The sequence below is a fragment of the Xiphophorus couchianus genome, chromosome 1, assembly GCF_001444195.1.
Source record: "Xiphophorus couchianus chromosome 1, X_couchianus-1.0, whole genome shotgun sequence".
NCBI classification, from domain to species: Eukaryota; Metazoa; Chordata; class Actinopteri; order Cyprinodontiformes; family Poeciliidae; genus Xiphophorus; species Xiphophorus couchianus.
The window spans coordinates 5276482-5294892 of NC_040228.1; the positions used below are offsets into that span (position 1 = coordinate 5276482).

At 40.1% G+C, this 18411-nt stretch overlaps 1 protein-coding gene across 1 annotated transcript in view; it reads right to left on the reverse strand.

Annotated features, from left to right (window-relative positions):
* Positions 1–18411, reverse strand: part of myt1b (myelin transcription factor 1b) — a 145738-nt gene that overhangs the window by 115705 nt on the left and 11622 nt on the right. The window lies entirely within an intron of this gene.

Consider the following 18411-nt stretch of genomic DNA (forward strand, 5'->3'; position numbering starts at 1 on the left):
CTGGATGTTTAGCTAATTTTATTGCGGAGCACAGATAAAATGACCAACTTCACAGCAGAATATTTTTGCAGTAATTAAGGGGTGTGTGTGTGTGTGTGTGTGTGTGTGTAGGGGGAGGGGATCTAATTTTTGAATATTTTTGTCCGATCTCATTCATTCATCCAATAAAATCCAGAGTCAAATGTGTGAACAGCAGCTACAACGGGGCTCAATGTTATCCATTGAAAGACCTGTGATTCTAAAGGCAGCAGCAAATCTTCAACAGAATGGCTGCAGCAAAAGAATCGAGGAGCTGCAGTGGCCCAGTCAAAGTCCAGATCTCCTTCTGAAGTAAAGGTTGTGGTGGGCCTTTGGGTGAGCTTTGCAAATACAAGCTTCAATGATGTTCTCAAAGGCTGATGAAGTCATGCAGCAACCGACTGCTAACAGTTTAGATACCTGAACTGTCAGATCATGGAAGGAACTGAATTTTTTATTTTTATTTATTTTTTTCAGTTTTCCATTTGGGCTTCGTCTCTGTTTAATTAATAATGACAAAGGTAAAATCCGTTGTGTGTTTCTGTGTGTTTAAGGTTGGACTTAAATAATTTAGAGCCTGCATTTGACTAGATGTTTTTATTTAGTTCGCATATCTATATGATTATATCAGAAGTCGAAGCCAGTTAGAGGTAGCGTATCTGGAGAATGAATGCGAAGTGGAGGAATCCAAGCTTCTGCTCGATGTGACGTCAATAGAAATATTTATCAAAGATATTCCGTTGGGGTGTGCTAAAGACTTTTTCTGAGAATACACTCGAATTACATTGATTTGATTGTGAAAACACTTTCATGCCGTTTATTTCCCCGTGTGTGTTCCCCTTTTCTTGCTTTCCAATAGGAGGAAACTCCATTTTGTTTTTGTATATTCGCACTCTGCCATCACTCTGACATTCTGCTTGACATTCAGGTAGCATAGCAACATGACAAGATGCCCCTACAGCCTGGTGTGAGAATATAGATGCTTTTTGAAAAGGTTGACAAGAGAGAGAGAGAGAGAGAGAGAAAGAAAAAAAATGGATGAAGAAGAAGAGGAGGACGAGGAGGGGTAAAAAGTGGCGTGAATCCCTTCACAGATTCGCCTCTTCTTTTCAACCTTCCTCCAAAATCCCATTTGAAATTTAAAGCATTGCTTTTTGTGTCTGAAAATACCTTTACTCATGCTGCCATAATACTGCCCAGAGGGAGAAGGCTTCACTTCCTCCTGCTGACTTGCATGATTCAACAGGGATGAGCAATTCTAATGGAAATCACACATGCTCTCACACACAGCATCTCTAAACGCACATATCATCCCGTAGTTCTACGTTTATTCTTCTTGCGCACAAAGACGTGCGCCGACGCGGACCTCAGGTGGCAACACTTTGCACTGGTTCGTCGAGCACAAGGAGAGTAGTGCAGAACCAGAGCACAGATAAAACATGAAGCGCCGGTCATGGGGGGGGTTATGTAAATGCAGTTTCTTTTTCAACCACAGAATTCGATTCATAATTCATAAAGATTAAAGATGAATTTCAGATGAGGCCGAGGCCCCGTTCGATTGCCCCTTTTTCACCGGCACGAACGCCGCAGCCCAAAGAGCTTCTCGTTTCTCAATGATTAGAGAGAAAGCAGATCTCTGTCTCCACTGACCAAATCAATACATCTGCTGATTTGATCCTTCATGTTCGGCTCCAGCTGCTCTTAAAATATATATATAAAAAAATCACACCAGCCAGTGTCAGATATCACCTTCAACAAAAGTAACTAGTAGGGACATTTAGGGCCAGAGAGAGGTTTTTATTATTATTATTATATGGGTAGTGTTTCATGCACTGTAGCATGTTTTACATTTTGGAAGCAGTGACTGAATGTCTGGTTGGATATAGTTAAAGAAAATGAATAATCTGGTTGGTAAGAAAATAAAAACTGGCGCTTTGTAAAAGAAGAAAAACGTGCAAAAGAAAATAGAATGAATGTTTGTCAAAATCGATTCCAGCCATCTTTTACAATAAAGATCCAGAATTTGAATCAAGTATCATGGGGCTTATTCGTTTAGTTCTTTTTTTTTTCTAGGACCTTTTCAACAGTAATGCTTCACAGTGTTTTACAGAGGAATATTACAGAAAGAAAGCATACAAAACATGTATGCTAAGGATGATAACAACTGTGACTAGAAAGTGCAACTACAATATTTATGAAGTACAGGGCAAAGGCTTCATTGTTTAAAAAAAAAAAAGTTGCTTACCTTTTTCAAAAGTGCTTGAAAAGATTTCTGGAGACAAGATGATTGTGTTGCTTTGAATGAATAATTGAAACCAGAGTTAAAGTCAGTACAGTGAAATATGTTAACAGAGATTATATTAACATTTATGAGTGTATTAGCAAGCAGCACAGCACTGACTTTTTCATTTCCAGTTCACCCTTGAAAAAAGAAATCCTTTCATCCTTCCTGACTGCAAAAGCAGCTAAGATGCGTTACTGTAGCGTGTTCTTACGGTGAACTAACATGCATACACACGTATGTAAAGTTACCCTGGTGTGAATACTGAAGACTTCTTAATAGGTTGGTCAGTCATTTATCTGTACAGACGTTGAGTGGGAAATAAATCGTGACTGAATGACAGAAATTGTATAGATAATAACCAAGTTAGAGTACAGCAAATGACTAGCTAGCCATTAGCCACAAACAAAGCTGCTTTGGGATTTCCCATTGAGCTTGTTGGGCTGCCTGACAACAAACAAACGGTTACATATGCTGTGATAAGGTCTTAAATCCAAAAACTGCAAATCTTACATGTGCCTCATTTAAGATACTCGGTAGAAAAAAAGAAACTTCGCCAAGGTGAGACCAAATGTGAACAGTTTGGAAAACTGTAAGAATATCCAAAGTGACAACGCGGATGTTATACGTTTCCTGCGCTAAGCTAAGGGGCTACTTCACTGCTTTTTCATCAGAGGATAATCTCGTTTCAAATTTAAAATACTTGTAGCGCTAACCGAAAATGTATGACTCTGACATTATTTTATGCTAAGCTAATTTACCTGAAAAGTCGTTTCAGGTAAATTAAAGATGAATTTCTGGTTATTCTCAGAAATAACTTACGCTTCACTTCTACTTCCAAGAGCTCCAATTTAAACTAAAAGGATTATAGGCTGCAGCATGTAATATATGAATTTGATGTATTTAATCTTTGTACAGAAACCGACTTGGATTGATCATATTCGTTTTAATATAGTTTTTTTTCACATCTGCATACAACAGGCCCTCTTCTCTACAAGGCTGATTCAGGCTTTTGTTGACTGGAAATTCATTAATGACTTTTCCGCTAAACTTTAACGGGGGGAGAAGGGGGGAACTAAAAGGCCACAAAAAAAGCCCCGTCTTCCCAGAAAGATGCAGCAGCCCACTCCAGACTTTATCACTGACTCCATGATGTAATTAGCCAACATGGTGGTGCAGCTGTGGTTCCGCTGATTGTATTAGTGAATCAGAGATGTCTTTCTGGGCAAAACCCCAGAGATTGGCAGAGGGACGCTCAGACAGCACGAAAACACAATAAAGAGGAGCACCAGAGCCCACAGACCTCCGAGGGCCGGCTCCTGCTAGAGCCGACTCTGAAATCTGAGGAGGAAAGTTTCTCTTTTCTCACTTTTGTGGCGGCTTGTTGTTTGGGATTGTGTTTGCTATGGGTTTATATCGCTCATGAATTGTTATCTCTCAAACACAGAACAGAAGCAAAGACCTAGCTCCCGACAATGAAAATACACATGCATCACCGCACATGGAAAAAAAAAAAAAAAACTCCTAGAAGGACACTGGGGACGGCTGGGGGGAAGCCCTCCTGGAATGAAGTGACTTTTGACACGAACGGCAACATATCATGGCCCTGAACTCACACACGGATCGAACATCACAATCAGCGGCCTTATCCGCCCCCGAGGGGCAAAGAGAAGGAGGCCGGCGAGGGAGATAAGCTCTGCTTTTACCCCACCACCTTTCTCCTCTCATTTCTAAAGCCATTCACCCCTCCATTTCCTCTTTTCCTTGCACACCTGCCCTGAATACACATCCTCTGCCAAGCGGTGTGTGTATGTGTGTGGGAGGGGGACTATCTGATCAATCTTTGGCGGGGGACACACAGAGGCCCCTGAAGCCACTCCATCCAGGGACAACAGACCTCCCTCACAGAAGCTGTGGGTGAAGATTTTACAAGAATAGAGTAATTAGAGAGGCACTCGCCTTCTGGAGGAAATGAAGGAGAGAAGAGGGGGATGGGACGGGGATCCAGGAAGGACGGCTCAGTGCAGAAAATCCTGCCGGATATTTTTTGTTTTGTAAACTACTTTTGATCATTGATTCCTTGGACTTTCTCTAAGACGTCTAAAGTTTTGTTTTGTTTTGTTTTTTCTGATTCTGTGTACTTTTGGCACTCATTTTCAATTTAATACTCATAACGTATCTTATTCATGGGAATGCTTTGCTACTATTATGGTTAGTTAAAGGGTCGGTATTATGCAAAATTGACTTTTTTGATCTTTACATCATGTTACATCCTCATCAAACACACACCTGGAGTGTTGCCTCGATCCTTTCATGCATGTTTGAGGAATCCTTTAATCAGGAGACCATGTGAACACAAATGTGACATACTTTAAGCTACATTGTAGCCACAGCTGACAGAACACGGATAGAAGTGAAGCTGCCATTCAATCGGCGCCACCAACAGGCAAGGTGAGTTATGGACACAACGGCAAAGTGACTGAGACACAGAGGATGGGGATTCGAACCAGCAACCCACCAGTTACAGATGGACCAAAGATATTCCGACCGCTGCCGACCCTGACCTTAATAATCGGTGATTAACAGTTTGATTTTTGAGCTGCATGACAATATTTTGATTTAGCATCAACCGATATGCATATAACTAGCATCTTCAGTTTTTATAAGCACTGTTTTGCAAAGGTAATGCAATATTCCAAATTAATAAGCAAGGAGTCTCTTATTTAAAAGATTGAGTCTTAAACCATTAATTTCCTCAGTCCAAATCCATTTTGTTGTCCAATAAAGGTTGAATACCAAAATGCTTCAAGGTGTGCCAGAGATTTTAAACTAGAATGCTTCGTCATTCCATTCCTAAAGTTTCAGCTCTTTTTATACAGTTTCCTTTTGTCTTACATAGCATTGAGTAGCACTTCCGTTCTCGTAGCCCGCTGCTGCACGACGTCAGTCAGGAAATGTCCCAAAGGAGGACATTTCCTATAACGTTTTATTCTGTTACATAAAGGAAAAAAGCTGGATTGTTAATCAGAAAATCAAGACCATGGTAAAAGATTAACCAAAAAGGCTGAATTCAGGTCAGATTAAGACATCAGGAAGTATAGAACGAGGGAAAGAAAACCAGATTAGACGTAGGAGGCATCAAGAGTCAAGCTAAAATCCTGTAACCACTGCAGAGGCGGCAACCACCAAGGAACAATCCAAGTGGAGATACAATGAAGAAATGGCCAGAGGGCAAACAGAGATCACACCACGGTCATGGCACGTGAGAGGAAAGGTTTACGGCTTCAGAGCAGTCAGGCATTAGAATATTAAATCAGAGTGAGCGCTCTCAGGCCTCCACAAAGAGCCTCATCCATCAATATTCTCTTTTGAGTGAAGCCTTAAAAGATGATGCTGAAACAAAGAACTTCTCTGGCCTGATAACAAAAAAAAAATTGCTTTATTTCAAATGTGTCTTTATTTTTCCCCATCGGTGATTCAAAAATGCTCCTGAGCCTGAATTTAGTTTCGTCTCAGTTTGTTTTCTCTCAGTGCAACCAGGAGAAGATTATCAGATCTAATTACAGAAGTCAATCTCAGTGCTGTCAGCAGGAAAAGGCTCAGATTAGGATGCGACCATATGGCTTGTTGGGACGACTGTGGCTGTGGGGTGAAGTTAAGCGCACACACACACACGCACACACATGCATATATACGAACAGGAAGTTTGGCTTACTCATACCACATAAGGAGAAGTGAGTTAAGCCATGCTGTCAGTCCAATATGTCTTCACCATCAGGAGTCATTTTAAACTAACGTACTTTTAAATTTGAGTTTATGTTCACATGAGGAGGTCAGAGATGACTTGTTCTGATGATTTGACAAAAGAGACATTTAAGCTGGATTTCATACAAACTTCTACCTACAGAAGCAGATTCATAAGACAGTCAGGACAAGAATCAGTCTTGATGGATTTTTCTTGTTGTCAAAGGTGCATTGTTTCATAACCAATGGATGGACTGATTAATGCTTCTTCTAACTTTGTCATTTAAGTTGTATCCTCCTGTCTGGCTTTTTTAGCCAGTTGTTCACCATAAAAATCCTCACTTGCCCTGGAATGACATGGCAAATTTTGTAATTTTATGATTATCTCCTGAGCAAACAAGCGTCAGCTATCCAAGTAAATTTTCTCTGCAACCTTCTGGGTGGTTTGCTAGCACATTCAAGATCACAGCATTACAATATGAATATATTAGCTATTACTCAGAGTGCTCCTCTTAAAAGGCCAAATATGTCCCATTAAGGCAGTGCTTCTCAAATCCAGTGCTCAGCCGCCGCCCCCCCCCTGCTCTGCATGTGTTAGATGTGCCTCTACTCTAGAGCAGCTGATTCAAATGATTGCATGACCATCACGTGCTGCAGAAGCCTGTTAATCACCAAAATATTCAATCTAGGTGTGTGGCAGAAGGGAAACACCTAAAACATGCAGGGCAGGTGGGCGTGAGGACCGGAACTGAGAAACACTGCATTAAGGTATGAAGAACCATTGGATTTTCTGAAATTGAGTAAATTTGTATAGAATCTGAAACATGTAAATTGTACACTGGCTTTTTCCAGTATTGTTTAAAGCTACAGCCCACACTTTAGACTCAGATTACCTGCTGGAGACCTCACCAGGAATCATAGCCTTGATGTGGGATCGTTCCTGGTGAATTTCTGCAAACCCACATTAATAAGCCTCACAGAGTTGGTTTTATTTATTGCACATACAGTATGTTCATGTTTTGCATTTTAAGATAAGATAAGATAAGATTTATTTGTCATTGTCATCAACAGATTAACGAGATTGAGATTTGCTCGACTCTAGTTAATTTGCAGGTTATGTGTAAATACATAATATACAAAGATAAAGAAATGAATAGTACAAAATGAGAAATAAACTTAGACATCAGAAGATGGTTGCAGAAGCAAGGTTTTGATAAAATCCAGGGCGATCTACCTACAGTCCACGTCTACTTCCGCATTTTAGGGCTTTTTAAACTTTCTGATAAGAGCTGACGTAGTTTGAGGGGGTCACAAAACACATCAAGGGTTCCGACCTCATTGTCATACTTTACCACCAGAAGGCTCTAAACAAGCAGTGCCCTCTGTTCTTAGCCAAGCTGTCTAGCTACTTTTTGATTGAAATGCACCTTCAATTGAGAACACAAGAAAAATTCCCAGATAAATGGAATGAAGTCATATGTCTCTTAAACCCTCAGGATGCATATCTTTGTTGATTACCAGGTGTTAGGTGTGATCTGGTCACCAGTCCAGCATTTAGACATTTAGAGTCTGCAGGGAAACTGGAAATGTGTCCTTGGACGCTGTCAAATGAGGCGCACATGCAACAACTCCCAGGAAGACCTTTTAACATCTTGTTATCCTGGGCTTTCACTCTGCTAAATGATGAAATGAATGAGAAAGTGTACAAGTGGATTAACTTTGAAGACAAGGCCAAGATTTACTTGTGCTCACGAAGGTCATTAATTAACGCTTCAGCCACAAAATCAGATTTGAAAACCACCACTGCCAGTCCATTGAAAGGAGGGAAAACATTCGTTTTCATTCACATCAATACTTTTCTTCACACCAGGTGGCAAATGTCTTTTTCCATGAAGTCGCTAAGATGCCACGAATCAACAGAGCCGCACTGAACAGCCTGATTATTAACAGTATATTAACTTCTCAAGACTCAAATGTTGCATTTTGCCTTCATTAGAAGACAGAGAATCTACCTCTTATTATTGATTTACAGACATGAAAACATTTGCTGAGCCCCCCACGGAAAATATGTAAAAAAAAAAAAAAAAAAGCTTTTAATGCAAAAGTAAAAATTCATACAGAACATTTTTTTGAATAATACAGCCTTTTAATTTCAGTAAATTTATTCAGAGGGTACAAAAGTTGAATGTTATGAAATAATTGTTTTATCTAAATCAGTAGTGGCCCCTCTGGGATCAATGCTTTGAACAGCCCTATTTTGTCAAAAAGGACAGCATTTAGTCTGCTGTAACATTTTCACAAGGTTGGAGTCTACGAAGAGAAGACTCTTTAAACATTCTACGTGATACAAGATTATCAAAAGCCCACAACCTGAAACTTTCCACTTGCCAACTTACTCCAACGGTTTTCAACAGAGTTTATATATAAGAACCAAGGCGTTTGATTTTGTGTTTGATCAACCACTTCTGTGATGCTTTGGCAATAAATCAATATACTTCTGAGAGACCCAATGACAATCAATCTTTTTTGGATTTGTACTAAAACTATCCAGATATTTCAAAGTGTTACCTTTTACTCTGACGAGGTTGCCAGGGCCTTTTGAAGAGAAACGGTTCCACAGCATCAGAGACCGTCTTCCATATTTAGCATTAAACATTAGGTGTTTTTCTTCCAGATATTAATCTTCTGTTTTGAACTAAACCCACCAGGAGGATTTGTTGCTGAAAACCCAAATTTTTTGTCTCATCTGACCAAAGTACAAACTTCCCAGAATCGTTCAGGAAACAGTACATATCTACATTTGTGATGGTAGGACAATAGGGGGCTTTTCTGGGCTTGACTCCCAAACAGCTGGTTGGCATGGTGACAACATCCAGAGCAGGACTCTTCAACCTTAACAAAGTAAAGAGCCATTTTTGCCCTCAGTTTACAGACAAAAAACAATTTAAAGCCACAAAACATTCCTTTGAATATCCAAAGGAAATTTTTGGAAATTGACCGGTGATTGCAAAGCAGTCAATCCAAGAGCACCACTCATTTTACTGGGCACTTTTTGGTGGTACCCCTAAGAGCATTAACAAGGAAAGTCAGAGATGTTAGCTTTGCAGTAGTGCCAAATGTTTTCCATTCTGTGTATTAATGAGTATTATGCTATATTTCTTGTTTGAACTATTAAAATTAGCAGTTATAAGCTTTTTTACAGCGGGTTTCAAGTATTTGTGGATTTTAGCTAATCACGGGTGGCTGTGGTCTCTAACCACCATGAATACCAGTCCACTGTATTTGGGTTTATCCAGAGTTAATAAGACCCACTGTGGAAGTTCCAACAAACCATTTGTTGGCTCCAATAAGAGAACTGGGTCATATTTATACTGTCAGGTAAACCAAAAGTCATCGATTACCAAGTTTATAAAGAGCGAAGCTTAATTATAAAAATGTTTTTAAAGGGGCAATATAAAGTAAAATATACTTTTTGAGATTTAGATAGTATTATGTTATTCTCTCATCAAAGACATACCTGGAGTGTTGTTTTGATTCTTTCATGCAGGTTTAAGAAACCCTTTAATCTCCATGGAAACCCTTTAATCTCCAAGGGTGGACCTAGCCCCACCTTCGAGGACGAAGCTCCTCCGAGCTGCATTTTCCAAGCTTTCGCCTCAAAGAGCAGTCCTCCCCTCTGACTCCCCCACTCAGCTCCTTCAGACTAGTCAGCAGCAATTAGCAAAAACCTGGTTTAACTGTCCATCTGCTGAGTTCATTATACAAGCAACTTCTCAGTGCAAAGCTGGTAAAAACGTTGTTAAAGGGTTAACAGAGGAGCTATATTGTGATGACTTCCTGAAGGCGGAGATTCAAAAAGAGCACAAGTTTTTAAAGAGACAGAAGCCCAATTTCAAAGTGTTAAATTACAAAGTCAAATTTCCTTTAGGTCATATTTGACATAAATAGCATTTCATAATATCCAAAGGTAACACAGTTACTTTTTTGGTACTATAAAATAGCACTATATGCCTGGAAAACGCATAATACTGCCCCTTTAAAGAAATCAGTTTTTGGACAACTGAAATTAGATAATAGTTCTTAATGTTTCTCAATGTGGGATTTCTCCCCCGAGTGAATAAATGTATGAAAAACAAAAGCTGGCTTTTCTAAACGGTACAACATGAGATAAATGCATGGATCTATACGTATCTTGACCAGAATGAAAGTGACTCAGGAGATGTAGATCTTATTCTCCTTGCAGGTTTAACTCGTTTTGATGTAATTTACATCCGTTTCTTTTAGAACTGAGGTGTATGTAGCTAGACTCCAAAGAGTTAATCATCTCTTTTGGCGAAAAGATATAGCGAGGCAGAAAAAAAATGCTTCACAGCAAAGGTTAGTGGCATAAATAATGAGCGAACGAAAACTGCGCCTGTTTGGCCCTGCAGTTGCAACAAGGCTAATTAGTCCTTAAGGGAGAAAAAACACATTTTGAGAAGAAAATGAATGATTCGGAACTAATACAATGCAGTGATAACAAGAAGGTAGCGGAAAATAATCAAAACAAGAGAAAATGACTGTGGAGGTCTCTAATGCACTACAGAGAGTGAAAACAAAAGAAAGCAGAAGCCTGGTTTAAAAAAAAAACTACAAACTTAACCTTATTTGCTATCGGTGTGTTATTGATTGGCAGCATTTATGTCAAAGAGGAAACAGGCACAGAGAGAAACAGATGCAGGAAGGCTAGAAACAGAATCCTGATCAATACTGAGAGAGCAGTGATTGATTTACACACATAAACACAAGCATAGATAAGGACTTTAAGACCAGGAAGGTAAAAACATTTAACTGTGCTGTAATTCAACATTTCACCAGCCCAAATATGAGAGACTTTTGCTTGAAGATGAGATGTGCTCATTTTTTTTGCTCTCAACTGAACACAGTTTGGCTTATCTCTTCATTTTGCTTCTTCTTTGTTCTTTGATGTTCCTCTGATGCCAAAATGAGGGCCGCGCCGATTGCAGTTTTTAGGCCAATCCCCGATTACCAATCCTTAAAAAGCCTGACCTGCCAATTTCGACTTTGGCTGATGCCATCTTTTTTATCGGAAATGTGGCTAAATATGGCAAGAATGTCGCTGAATTGGAAACAGTGGGGAGACTATTGTTAACTGCAAATGGGCAGACATGACCTGGTGGGCCTGTATATCAGCCAAACCTCTCTCATGGGAAAGCAATAGAGGACTTTGGCTGATTTTTAGATCTTTGCAGAGGTATATAAGGTTGGGGGATAAAATCAACCAATTACCGATCTCCCAAAGTTAAGAAAATTGGCACTGATGATTGGGTAGGCCGATAAATCGGTGCACCTCTAGCCATAACAGCAACATTGGTGACTGGAAATGCTCTTAGGAAGATAAAAGTGATTCACAGAACTTGCATGTTTTGTGAAGTTTAACTGTTGGAATTTAACGGTAGAAGGGAAGTTGTCTGCTGCCATCTTTATGTTTCACAACTTACAGGCCGCTCTCCTGTGAAGTGTGTGGAGGTTACAAGATGTAACCCTCGGAGCACTCAGAGGAAAGTACAGGCCATGAAAAGAATTAGCTCCCTGCAAATTTCTTCTGTTTTGGCTTCTTTTTAAATTATTATTTTAACAATGAATAAGGTGCTTCTGAGCATCAAACAAACTTTAACAGCCAATAAAAAAATAACGAGTCAAAACAAAAGGTTTTCAAATAATGATTTCATTTACAGTATAAAGGCACACAAGTCAACCTGTCTATATGAATACATAATCCCTCTCTTGTTAAATGGGGAACTAACATTGTTAAAATAAATAAATAAATAAACATTTGGTACAATTTTACCTCAGACCTGATTGAGATTCAGTGTTTCATGCTCAAAAATTCTCTGCTGTGGCAGAACTGAAAATTGTATTTTGTACTTAGAGATTATCTTTGTCTGATACTGATCTACAAGAGCTAGAAGACATCACCAACACAATGCAATTGTCAAAACACGATGATCATAAATATTATTTTGTCAGTCTGCTTCCCATATGCCGATAACAGTCGCTGTCATATGAAACCATCTGAGCCCCATTGGTGAGTCGGTATCGGTCAACGTCACACAAATGTGAACATGTTAAAATATGAGACTTGTCTTAATTTCCTGTTTTAGTAAAAAAAAGTACTGTTTTTTAATCTCATTTAAGGATCCACTATCATAGTATTATGTTAAAAAGGATTATGATAAAAATTGTGATTTACTAGGACAACAATAAACTAAATGTTGCCGTTTACAAAAGCTAAAACCTGACACAGTGGTTGGAATTGTTGCTGGCTGCATAGCAACATCGCAGTATTATTGGTCTACTAAAATATTTGTTAATAGGTAAGATAAAACTTTAACGCAATTTGTCTTTTGAGAATCTGAATGTGTGCAGTGAAAGAGGCGCTGCCAGACAGCGATGAATCTTAATAGAAAGACATTCAACACATGAAGACACAATGCGGGCTTTGCATATACAAAGAAAAGTCAAATTTGAAGTATTTTCGTCTTCTCAAAACTCCAGTAATTTCCTTCAAAAACATTCAAAGAATTTTTTGCTAATTAATTAAGGCCTTTGCAACAATCTTCATTACAAACGAGTCCGCGTTCCTGAACGGATTCCACGCTGAAAAAGGTTTAAAGCTCTGAAGCCAAATATTTTGGAACATAAATCACAATGTCGTGACTTTTTCTCTGGCTTTTGTGTCTTTTGTTCAGCATCAAATAAGCTTCTGATATATTCATCCAGTCATCTGCGACGACCCCTCTATTATAAGCAGGTGAGTAAGAACGAGGGGTCAGTTATAAGAGAAGGTCAAGGTAAGGCATTACCATCACATTACCATTTTAACACAAAAACCTGCAAGCATTCCACAGGCTCCAATTTTTAAACAAATGCCCACTTTAATGAAATGGAAACAAAGTTTGCTTTTTTCAACCAAATATGAAAATGAAAACGCATCAGAGGGTCGAACAAGATGATGCATGTCAGCTTATTTTGTTTGTCGAGGCCTCTGCAGACAGAGCCGGAGTCATAAGCCTTTTTCGATATGTGTGATAATGAAATTCATTTCCCCCCTCTCCCCTGTTCTCTTCATTCTCCTCTTCCTCCCCCATGTCCTACACACCATCCATTTAAAAAGGGAAAGCACTGCATTTGAATTACGTTGGCAGCTTACTGTAAGAGTCCACCGGGGAAATCGAAGAAGAGACAGATAGAGAAAGTGGGGCGGGAGGGGGCGGGGTGGAAAACAGAGTTATGGGAAACAGCGCAGGGCGAAAGTGCATCTTTAGATGGGGAAGATAGTGATGGGGATGTTGGGAAGAGGCTGGCAGGGGAAGTGGCATGTGTAAGTGGATGAAGTGAGTAAAGAAAAGCAAAAGATCAGGGAAAGAAGGAAACTCTGAATTAGGAGTTTGAAGGAAAGATGGCGCCATGAAGTGACGGTGTTTATCCTGCGTCCTTGATCTGTGTTGCACCTTCTGTCTTTCGTCTTCCCTTCTCTCATGTTGCGTCGGCTCTCTCTGGTGATGGATGGCAAGCAGACTGGCAATCCCAGAATGCTTTTTGTCATCCGCGTAGCAGAGAACTGCTGCGTTTGGCTATTTACATGCAAATGGGGGTCCCCATCCACCCGACTACCCCCCACCCCCACCTTCCATCAGTCCCATCTAAGCTCTCATTCATTCTGTCCAGGACTGTTTTACTTCATTATATAGGTGTCTTCAGGGAGTGTTGGGACAGAAATTCACTTTTTAGATAAACACAAATGCTTCAACATCAGACTGACAAAAAAAATGAAACAGAGAACATTTATTCATCAACTAAGCCAAACTTCAAAAGCCATGTGCTTAAAAAATTAAGCCAATCTTATGATTTAGCAGCTCGTACAACCACCTTCAGCAGTGACAATGTGAAGTTGTTGGCAAATATGACTTTAATAGACTGTCCGACTAATGTTATTTCTATAAAACACAGTTAATCGTCTGGTATAACAGTCTGAAGACTCAACGTTGCTTCCATGTTTTCTATTGTTGTGTTTTTGTCACATGCAGATCACACCATGTTAATTTTCCAGACTCAACCACCCACTAGAGCCGTTACTCAATTCCAATGGAAAACCACCCAAAATGCTCAAGTCAAGTAGAGCAGAGTCGATGCCTGACTAGGTTCTAGTAGAAAAGGGTCCAACGGTTCTTCTAATCCAAACAATGTCGCTGCATTGTTGACTTTGTGTTAACCTGCATATGGGGGTGATAATGTACCAGTTTATACACGTCCCACTCAAAGGAGGAGAAGACGAGAACTGATAAGGAAAAACAGTGATTTCTAACCAGAATATCAATCCTGTTTTTGCATCTTTGATGTCTCTAAGAGATAAAGTGTCCACACTGGGAAATGAGCCGACGTCCCCTACCTGTGCTTCTTACAAACAAGCCATTTTAAAATACAAATGATGAAATTTACATCGCTTGGGTTCTGATGTCAAGTGGGCTGACAGTAGAGCAGACCACCGCACCTTGGACCACCTTGACTCCTTTCCTTTTCAGATATTCAGCTGTATATTTGTTTCTGTGTTTGGGGTTGTTATTCTTTTGATGACTTGATTTAGGTCAAGTTTCAGTTTGGATAACCGCACATTTAGCTGAAGAATGCACTGGCATAAAGAGGACTTAATGATGGACTCAGTGAATGCACAGAGCCTAGCTGCGTTTCCGTTACAAATGTGCGAAAAGCTTAGATGGTATGCCGTTAGTCAAGAAAACAAACAAAAAAAAACACAATTTCACAATCGTGGTTTTTCTATTAAAAAAGAAATCATTAACAAACATGGAGTGCCATCATCCTCCTACCACTTCCTGTCGTCTTCTTCTTTGTTGTTTCTGTTATTACTAACATCCGGTTGTTGGTCATGTGACTTGTGTGATGCTAAAGAAGTGTTTCCACTGCAGTTTTTTCAAAATACACTCATTCTGATATGACCAAAGAACAACAACATAAAAAGCACCTTGTTCTTGTCCTAGCATCAAAATTTTACATCCAAAAACATTTGTTTTTTTTCTTTTTTCAAAATTGGCATGTTTCCACTAAATACATTTATTTTCAAAATGTCATATTGCATAAGTTTAGAGTTAATGGAAACACAGCCCTGCCACCACGCTGCTGATAGCTGGTCTCAGGTGTTTGTGAGGAGATGGTTGCGTATGTAATTCAATCAATGGTTTGCCAGTTCAATCCCTGCCATCTGTCACTGAGTCCTTGGGCAAGACTCCTTTCCTGCTGGTAGTGATCAGAGCTCCCGGAGGCAGCGATGATAGCACCCTCACTTCTGACAGTCTGCCCCAGGGCAGACGTGGCTACAATCAAGTAGCTTGCCCACTAGTGTGTGAATGACTGAATGTAGTGTGTGGGGTTGATAAAGTACAGGACATTGGCCATTTACTGTATACTGTGTTTGGTTTTTGACAAACATGGTACAAGACCTTTTCTTACTCTGTGGCTGTCATCTATGGTGCAGTTTATTGGAGCTGCAGCTCATCTCATCCTCGGTAAGAAACCTTGGGACGACGTCCGATTCATGTCTGACTCTCGAGTCAAGTCTCTGGTTCGCTCCGGATCCTACCATCAGTGAAATACAGCCAAACCTAGCCCTGTTGTCTCTTGTTCAGAAAAGGAAATTGTAATTCATGTTGTACAAGATTGTACATATGTTTAAACAAAACCTCTATAGAGCAGTTGCAGTCTGTGCAGAATGCTGCCGCTTGACTCCTGACTGGATCTTCAGAGTTGTCTCATGCAGCTCCACTTCTAATGTAAATCCACCCGGTTCAATATCGAGTGGATTTGAAGATATTGGTTTTGACTTGGTGAGCTCTGCATGGACAGACACCAACCTACATCTCAGAACTTTTACATCCCTGCACCTGCTGATTGTCCTGAACAGTAAAGGAAATGAACCTCCTCCAAGATCCTGGATCTCCCGTTCTCTGACTCTCAGATCAGCAGACTAAGCAGCTTCCTTTAAAGGCCAGTTCAAAACGTATCTTTTGAAATCTGCTTTTGCTTAAATTTCTTTTGTGCATTTGTTATTTTGTTTGTCGAAGCACTTTGTGATTTTTATCTTGAAAGGTGTTTTAAAAATAACGTTTTACTTGCCATCTATACATGAGAAATCCATAAAATGGTTTACAGGCTGGCTAAGTAGATGTCAAGAACATGAACTTTGCTTTAGTCTGTGTCATATTTTTATCCTTAGTGGAGTTGGTCTGCTAAAAGCTGGTTATTTTTCTGTTTGCAAGTCTGCCGAGCTTCATAACTTTTTTAGAGACATTTGAAGAGTCATCTTTTTTTTTTTTTTTTACATTTAAACTTCTTTTGAGAAATACACAACATACATTTAGTCAATATGTGACATTTTTCTTTCAAAGAGAGAGAGAGAGAGAAAAAATGAGCCCATGAAGCAACAGAGTCTTCCTCACTGTGTCGCTCTTTTCTCGTCATTTTCCTGTCCTTCCGTCAAACCCTTACAGCAGCACAAACAGACCATTACGCTCGACAGGCAGGCACGGATTCCTCTCTATCTGCCTCCGTCTCTCGCTTGCAGACTCAAACGCGCAATACACAACCCCGACACTTCCTCTCTGTGTAAATGAAAGAGGAAGTACGGAGGAGACTGAAGTGTAAAGAATCCTCTGTCTCCTCCGTCTCTCTCCCTCAGACAGGAGTGACACTGCAGCGACAACAACAACAACAAGGACAGTGACGAGCCGCACAGGCGAATTATTCATGAGCCCCAAAAGCAACACCAAAGGAGCTCAGTGTCTCCAAAAAAACTCACTCACTCAGCAGCCGGCTGAGCGCTTTCAAAGCCGTCCCGTTCATGAGTTACAGCCCGAAACTTTCACCCTGCGAGAAGACATTTCCCTCTCAATGGCGCCCACCTGGTCTGAGGAAGGAGCGCTTCCACGCTGAGGATTTGGGAATCAAAGAGCCTATTCTCCAACTTGTTTGAAAAGTTTGCAGTTTGTCACAAGCGGCGCTCTGTTGCCGAACAAGATAACTTTGTGTGCCACCTGAAATGGTACAAAGCACCGGTTACGGCACCAAGCTGCTGGAGGATACGCTCCTCATCCGTAATGAGGGCGTAAACAAACTTTGTCTGGAAGCACTTTTGACTTGGGGAGACTTTGAGAAGCACAAAATCAATACTTTTCCACAGAAGGAGACCTCTGTTTCTACTAGAAAAAGTAGCGATCGTCTCTCATCTTTAAAAGGAGCTATGAATCCCACATTTTAATGACTTGTTATTGCTGCTTAATGTTTATTTTATGCAAGAAACGATTATGTGTTTCGCTGGGCTTTACAAGGACACCTCTATCTGTGGTGTCAATGAGACAAACTCTAATGTTGGAAATTGTTTCAGTTCTCTTTATTTCAGCCCAATAATGTTCTGAAAATGTAAACTTAAAGGTCTCTAATGTTAATCTCCATCCATTCATTATCTATTATCCTTGCAGAGTGGCAGTGGGGGTGGTGTGTTTTCAGTGGTTATTGGGCAATAGGCAGAGGCTACCCTGGAACAGGTCACCAGGGCAACACAAACACACACACAGGGCAAACAATTATGTACATGCACTTTCACAACTGAGGGTAATTGAGAGAGAGACCAATTAACCCAACAGTTGTGTTTTTGGACATATAATTGCACAAATTGGAATTACAAAAATAAATTTGCTTGATGGAAACATGCCGATTTAAAAAACAACAACTTATGTTAGTCAATAAGTAGTTTTTTGGTTTTTTTTTTTTTTTTGTTAGGATCCGGTGGATTTTCAGCCGCAAAACTGCAACGGAAACTGTTTTTTCGCATCACGTGAGTCACGTGATCAACAGCCGGGTGTCACTAATGGCGGTAAAGACAAAGGAGACAACAGGAAGTGGTAGGAGGATGATGTCTTTTAATGAATTGTCGTGTGAACAAACCTTTAGACGTTTGATTTTGATTGTGCTTCTTATTTAATTGAAACATCGAAATTGGGAATTTTTTGTGCTTAACAGAATACCAACAAAGTTGTTGTTATGGAAAAGCAGCTTGTGAGAGGAAGCCCAGAGTACCTGGAGTGAACCCACACATACACAGGGAGCAGAAATGTTCACAAGTCATTTTTCCAGAAACAAGTCAAATCTCAGGCTCTTTGAGGGAAAAGTGCAAGCCAAGTCTGAATTCTTCCACCCAAAATCAGATCCCTTTATTCTCACCTTTTGCATCTCTAAAAGGGCCAGCATGGTCAGACAGAGGTTGAACTGTCAACGCACAGTGACCTTTCAGGATC